The 7,338-nt window shown below is 34.9% G+C and overlaps 1 pseudogene across 1 annotated transcript; it reads right to left on the bottom strand.

The window, feature by feature from the left end:
* Positions 1-2,463: 2,463 nt before the first annotated feature.
* LOC18595750 (disease resistance protein RPS5 pseudogene) lies at positions 2,464-6,037 on the bottom strand (annotated as a pseudogene). The gene is made up of 2 exons (XR_016027182.1): positions 3,180-6,037; positions 2,464-2,712 (listed from the first exon to the last, which is right to left on the bottom strand). The product of XR_016027182.1 is annotated as a disease resistance protein RPS5 pseudogene (transcript).
* Between the last annotated feature and the right edge of the window lie 1,301 nt (positions 6,038-7,338).

The following is a 7,338-nucleotide window of genomic DNA, read 5'->3' on the forward strand; positions in this document are numbered from 1 at the left end:
TGATAGTAAGTTTATGATTATAATATGTGATTGTTTTGAATGTTGATAACTTGATTATTGTCAATGTGTTCACTTTGATGTGCAATATGATAAGGATGGATTTAGTGGCATGTGAAAACCCCTTAATTGTCATAAACTCTTAAGTGGTGGTGGCATAAACCAGCACTGTTTCTCGCTGCAGCGAGGAAATTTCGCTGCAGCGAAGAAATTTCGCTGCAGCGAAAATGAATTCTCGTTGCAGTGAGAAACTCTCGGGTGGTCCCAAAATTCTGGTGCAGTATTTTCAATTTGTTGAAGATTTTGACCACATTTCGTTTAGAACTGGGAAAAGTGATAAACACCAAAGTTGTATCCCTTCCTATTAGCTTTCTAATGGTCCAAAAATCAGGTCAATTGGACTTCTGTAGTGGGAGATATGCTTGAAAAACCGAAATATATGCAAACCAAGAATTTTTCCCGTTGTAGCGAGAAACTTGCTGTCATGCTTGCTACCTTGCTTGATTTTGACATATTTTTCACCCATTTAACTTCATGGATTGATCATGGGTTTTTGCAACACTATGAGGTTATTAATCAAAGTTTGAAATGAGGGGTTTTTAGCAAGAAATTAAATCAATTGCATTGTTTTTGAAACAAGTGCATCATGGTTTTTCCAAGTTCTTTTTATCGATTGCTTGTTCCCTTCTTATGTTAACTCACTGAGTTTTATACTCACATTTTTAAACTTCATGTTTTCAAATTCAAAGGCAGTTGGGACCTATATTGAGTGTCCATGTATGCTCGTCCTTTTGGTAGGTACTATGGCATCTCAATAGCTGTACCTTCACCCACGGTAACTCCGCTGACGGTCAAGAGTCTGTTACCTGTGAACACGTATATGTAATGTAATCTGCTAGGATCCATGTTATAAGTCAAATATGTATATTTGATTACTAATGCCACTATGAGTTGGCAAACGGGTGACATTGTTTTGACATAATAAAATGGTGGGTATTGGGTCATTATAAAATGTTACTGAATTATTTTTAGTTGATAATTACAATATGTGGTTTTAGAAATGATAGCTGGGATTAATGATCGAGATTGCATAAATAGGCTTGCTTGGGCTTAGTGGGCTATGCCCATTGGGCCCATGTGCCAATCATAGCTCGGAATTTGGGCTGTGACATAAATCTCATGAAAACAGAGTAATTTCTCTTTGATCTGGAAGCCCTCATCCTTAGTTATGCTTAATCTTCACTATAGAATACTATCTACTTTAAGAATATTCAAAGTAATTGACTTAAATATTTTTATTAATTAATTTCTTAAATTAAAATGTGTGTTTATCACTTATTTTATTTAACTTCCATTGGCATGTAACATGTCGATCTTATATAGACAGGGGTGAAGCTAGCCAATTTTTGTCGAGGCACCAAACACAGAAGAATAACGGTTAAAAATTTTAAAAAACTAATATGTTAAATTCAATCAACAATCAAAAGATTGATAATATAAATATGAAACTAAATATAAAACTATAATGTGTAAAATATAAATAGTTAAAAATGATATAAGATTAATAATTTCTTCTTATATAATCAAAATTATTTAAAAACTATATATTTAAGATAATTTCATTTCAACTAAATATAAAACGTAAAGCATATGGGTGAGCTTAAGCAAGCCAAGTTGAAGTCGCTGGAAGCTGGGAGCCCTTAAGAGAAACTGCAGAATGAGGTAATTTCATTCTTTAAATTTTGTCTATTTCTTTTCCAAATTGTTTTGCGCCGAGAAATATCTTAGGACAGAAATTTAGGAAAAATATGCTGTTTTCATTAATGTTCTTGTCCTTTTCCAGAAAAATGATTGTATATTAGGAGAGTTTGTGTTCTAAGTAATAGACTATTAAATTGATCATGGTCATTTACAAGCAAAGGAAGGCATTTTAGTTTGGTAAGATTATCCTTCATGGTCGTCCTTCAAGTGCTTTCATTGCTTTTGGAGACACTGAGGTTCCTTCTTTTTTTTTCCAAAAGGAAAAAGTAAAAAATAAATAGAAAAACAGACAAATAACAAATAAATATTTACGTAATAAATGCGCTAACTAAACGTTTCGAATTTTGAAGAAAAGCAGATAAGAGTAGAGCAAAACTTCTTTTGTTGTTGTTCAAGGGCCAAGTCTTATATAGCTCATATTATCTTTCACAGCTTCTAGGTTACCTCTCAGCTTGTTTAGAATATATGTTTGGCATGATATGAGCTCATCCTATTTAATTATAAATCATATTGCATAACGTTCCAAGGTCTCTGTTTTTAACCTCTGTAACTTGTTCTATCAATTGTCATTGAGATCTTCAATATTTATAATTCTTGCTTAATTTCTGGGATTAATGCTCACTGTAAACTATCGGATTTGCTTAATTTCAAATTGAAATTTTCTAAGTTGATCAAAATGTTGACCAAAAAGAAGGAAAAGGAGAATGATGCAACAAAGACAAACAGAGTTCTCCTTATAAAGAAAATGTGAAGTATGACAACGAGAATCAATCAGCTGTTTTACAAACAAACCATCCCAAGGGCTAAAGTGCAGAAAAGCAACACTGTTACGAGCAATCCAAGTAAGGAACAACAAATTCCAATATTTTTCGATGGTGCACACGACCGAGCTTGAAAGTAGCCAGAACAAGCTTGATTGAGAACAGCAACACTAACAATTGTCTTGGTTCACATCTACAATATTTTTCGATAATAAAATCATATCTTAAAAAAAAAAACTCTCTCTGCAAGCATTTAACCAATTAAGCTTCATGATAAATTGAGTCATGATAACCAAATTTCCACAGAGACAATGGAGCATTGGACAATAACATTCCCCAAAACAGTTCCACAGAGTATTCCCAATGAAAACAATTTGTATCACTTTTATTATAATAAAAATTAGAAATGGCTCAGTCAATAATCAAGAATAACTGCAGATAGACATAGACTTTTTTTGGGAAATACTGTCACATTAAGTATGACAAGGTTTACTCAGATAAAATTGGTAAGGCATGTTCGATAAACATAGGAAAAATAAAACAAAATCAGAAATTTGGTTTGAACTTCTAAATAGACAATATAACAAACACTTAGTCAACATTGAAAAACAAGCCAGCAATCACACTACACAAGAAACCACCAGAGCTCCAATTACTTACCAAAAGACAAAGATTCACCACATTTCATTACTTTTCAATTTCACCATGGAATGAAACTGGGAAGAAAAGCATTTTGAGTAGATTCATCCTCCCATTGCAGCTCTTTCCACCACTTTTCTTCACCGTTAATGCTGATTTTTTTTGCTTTTGCACTGTTGGAGTTGAGTGGAAGTCTCCTCAGCTTTGGGCAATCTCTAACACCAATTGACTCCATACACGAGAAGGGCAGTGCATCCAAGTAAATGCTCTTCAATTCTGGTAGACTCACTAAACAAAGATATTTGAGTCTTGAAAATGGGCTTAAAGTTTTTACTAGCTCTGCCCCCTGACGCAATTTTATCTCATCGATTATTTCTTCCATTTTATCGCAATCCATTACATGTAAATCCTTCAGATTTGGAGCCAAAATCAGCCATGTTATGTCTCTCAACTTTGAACATTTTGCCATGTAAACACGGAGAAGGCTTTGAAAGCACGGTACACTTGCAATCACAGAGGTTTGAATTTCGATAGCTGCTTTTATTATTCTGCTTTCCCCTTCCCACACTGTCTTCACTTCTTCCAAACTTTCACATTCCCCAAGAGTAAGAGTATTTAAACTCTTGAAATTCGCTAAAGATAAAATGTTCAATTGCTTTGAGTCCTTGAAATATTCAAGGCCAATCGTTTCAATGAAGCTGTGTAACTTTTCAGCACTCAAAAATCTATCAAGAGCAAAAGCACTTGTTACGGACAAGGTCAACACATTCAAGTGGTTTAAGCACTGCAATTCCTCTGCCAAGCATTCATTATCATCTTCCATTGCCTCATCGAAAGGATAAGAACGAAACATTCTCAATATTTCCAGCTTTGAGAAACCAGGCATCAACCCTCTTGGGATTTTGATGCCATTGTCTATGTGCTGCAATCCCAAACATTTCAGTTTTTTTAAAGCTCTCAATTCAGTTGGTAGCTCTCTTATTGTTGTCCCTGATAGGTCGAGATATTCTAGAGATACCAATTTTGAAATTCCCATTGGAAATTCTGTAATACCTTGATTATATGACAAGTCCAAAACTTTAAGGACACACATAAATTGGAAGAAGTCATTGTTGATCACCTCTAAAGGTTTATTACGACTTAGAAACAAAGTTTGGAGATCAGGACAGTTAGGTGCTTCCCTTAGATTTTCAATCTTGTTGTCCATCAGTGACATTCTTTTAATTCCTCTCCATTTTCCAACATCTGGCACTTTAGTCAATTGATAACGTGCTTGCACAAAAAACTTCCACTTCTCTGCTTCACATGTACATGCTATCCACAAACACATGTCACGAATCACATCATGCATTTTAACAAACTCATCTTCTACTTCTTCCAACAAACATGCATGAATGAGAGAACCGATGATATGGTGACCTTGATTTCGAGCTTGACTAATGTTGTCATGTTCATCCAAAAATCCTTCTCCTATCCAGCACTCTATAAGCCTTTCTTTTTTAATCATAAAATCTTCTGAGAACAAACTACAATATAAAAGGCAGGATCGAACCATATCATTTGGCAAACTATCATAACTAAATTTTAGAAGTGGATATACCTCTTTACCCATGTCTGGGGAAATCGAAGTAGCTGATGATCTCCTCAAGACATCGATTGCATATTTCCATTCTTCAGATGTAGTCTTGCAAGCCATGGAACGACCAATTGTGATGAGCGCAAGAGGTAGTCCTCCACATTCTTTGGCCACTTCTTGAGCTAAATCACGAATATTTGGATGACTATCGAAGAGATCTTTACCAACATGTTCTTCAAACAATTGCCAAGCCTTTTCTTCTGGCAAACATGTCACTTCAATCTTTTTATCAGCTCTCATTTGGCCACACACCTCGATAGAACGAGTTGTAAAAATTAGTTTGGAACCATTTTCTTGAGTCGGGGAAGGTATCCCTACCTTAGATAGATCCACTCGCTCCCATATATCATCTAACAGCAATACAAATTTCTTTTTTGTCAAAACCCCGAAGATCTCTGTTGCTTTCTCTTCAGGAGTTTTATCATTCCACGTTCCACCAGAAAGGCCTATCCTTTTTGCAATGTCATCTTGGACCTTTTCAACATAAAATCCTTTAGACACCACCACCCAAATAACCACTTCAAATCCACCAGACGAAAGGCCAATCCTGTTGTTGATTTCAGTCAAGAGCCTAGTCTTGCCAACGCCCCCTAGGCCATATATGCCAATAATTCCCACATGTTTTTCTTCAAAGCTACTCCACACCGTATTTAACATTGATTCCAAGCCTATGGCAGAGTCACTCGGTCTTTCAACCACTAAAGCTGCTGGTACCGTCGTAGCTACCTCTTCGAAAGCTCCTTTCAAGTTTAGATCTTTAACATCACGGAGTTTTTTGGATACAGTTTTGCTAAACCTTAGGCTGGACATGTAATTCTTGGAAAAACAGCCTCCCATACATAATTTCTTGATTTCTTGAGGACCATCGGTGATCACTTGATCAACATCATTTATCATAGCCTCTGTTCTTGAAAGCCATCCTTGAACTTGGTCCAGCTGTTTCATATTTCCTTGTTCAGCGATGTTGACCTTTCTCATCACATCATTCCTTCGCTCCTTTAATTCGTCCAGTGCTGTGTTCAAGTCAGCAAGGTTTTCTTCAAGCTTGCAAGTGTAGATAGCTTGTCCAGCAGCACAATCCCAGCAGCGGGAAAAAATGGTATCACAGGACAATTGAATTGAGAATATGTTACCCATAGTGGAAAAACAAGAACAAATGTAGTCACCGGTAGAGAAGAAGACTGAGTGTTTAAAGAGAGGGAGAAAGAACAATATGAGAAGCAGCCGTTTTATTCTTACTCGACAACAAGAGTAAAGAACAGCATAGATAGATCAAGAACAGCATGGGGTCGTCGCCAAGGGAGAGGACTTTGCTTTTTCTTTGACGTGGGTAAATACTCATTTATCAATGAATTTAAAATTTAAAATATTTTATTATTTTTATTGTTGAGAACAATGAATTTAAAATATTAAATAAATTTATAACGTTTTTTTTCTTCACCTTACTAATTGATTCTTGATTCCCCTGTAACTCAAGGTTCCGATTGCAACAGCCCAAAGTTTTCAATTGTTATAGTTGCAAGTTTTGGATTTTTATTTAAATTTCCTCTTACCGTTTTCTTTGTTTATTATATTATTTATTGTGTTAATAAATAATATTTTTATTTTTATATAATCTAGCAATGATAGGCACTAGCACTGAATTCGCCCGGAAGCTTCAAACCAGTCATGAAAGGAGAATGTGGATGGTTTTGACGGTTGGATCAGGGCTGTAGAATGCACAATTGCGTAGGCCCCGCCTCTGACGTGGAAGGGTTAGATGCAATTGGACTTTTTTTAACTTGGAACCCTTTTATGATAGGCGCTCGCAAAGAATTTTGTCGGAAGCTTCACAGAAGTGCTCAAAGGCTCGAAATGACATTTTCCAAGTTCATGACTTGGAAGTATTTGCTGACAACAATCATTTCATTTCTTTTTAACTATCTTTTTCATTTCCCATTTAATTTTGCTTCTATTTCTCCATCCACGCGTCCCAACTCAACCAAAAGACGCGTCCATTTTTTTTGTAATTTTAAGTTTTTAGTTTTCTTTTCGATTTTATTAATACTAATAAGTTTTTAGGATATTGATATTGTCCAATATTTTTGGACTTTCTATCAATGTGATAATCATAATATTATCTAAATTATTTAAAATTATGTGTTTTATAGACGCGACAAACATATTAAGATTAATTGTTATTTGGTGTCTTATCATGCAATTCAAGAAATTCTTCATCTCACTCCTATGCTCTCTTTAAATCATTCAAGACTCATCTTGTCGTTAAAAAAAATAGTATAAGAAAAGAGGAGAAAGGCTTGAGGTGTGCTATAACACACTGTCTTTAAAAAGGTTGTTGTCTACTTTGGAGATTTGCAAACAAAGACTCTTCAAGATACAACAAGCTTTTTATATACTATTTTTGAAGGTTGAAGTCTAGGAAGTACATTCTTTTATAAATACTACAAAGTTGTGTCTGTTGTGTTTCAAAAGATGTAATTGTTGTGTTTCAATAGTTATGTTTATTGAAAATACTTCTATTTATTCAAAGAGTTATATTTTAAT

This window comes from Theobroma cacao, chromosome 6, assembly GCF_053813885.1.
Source record: "Theobroma cacao isolate CCN51 chromosome 6, ASM5381388v1, whole genome shotgun sequence".
NCBI lineage: Eukaryota > Viridiplantae > Streptophyta > Magnoliopsida > Malvales > Malvaceae > Theobroma > Theobroma cacao.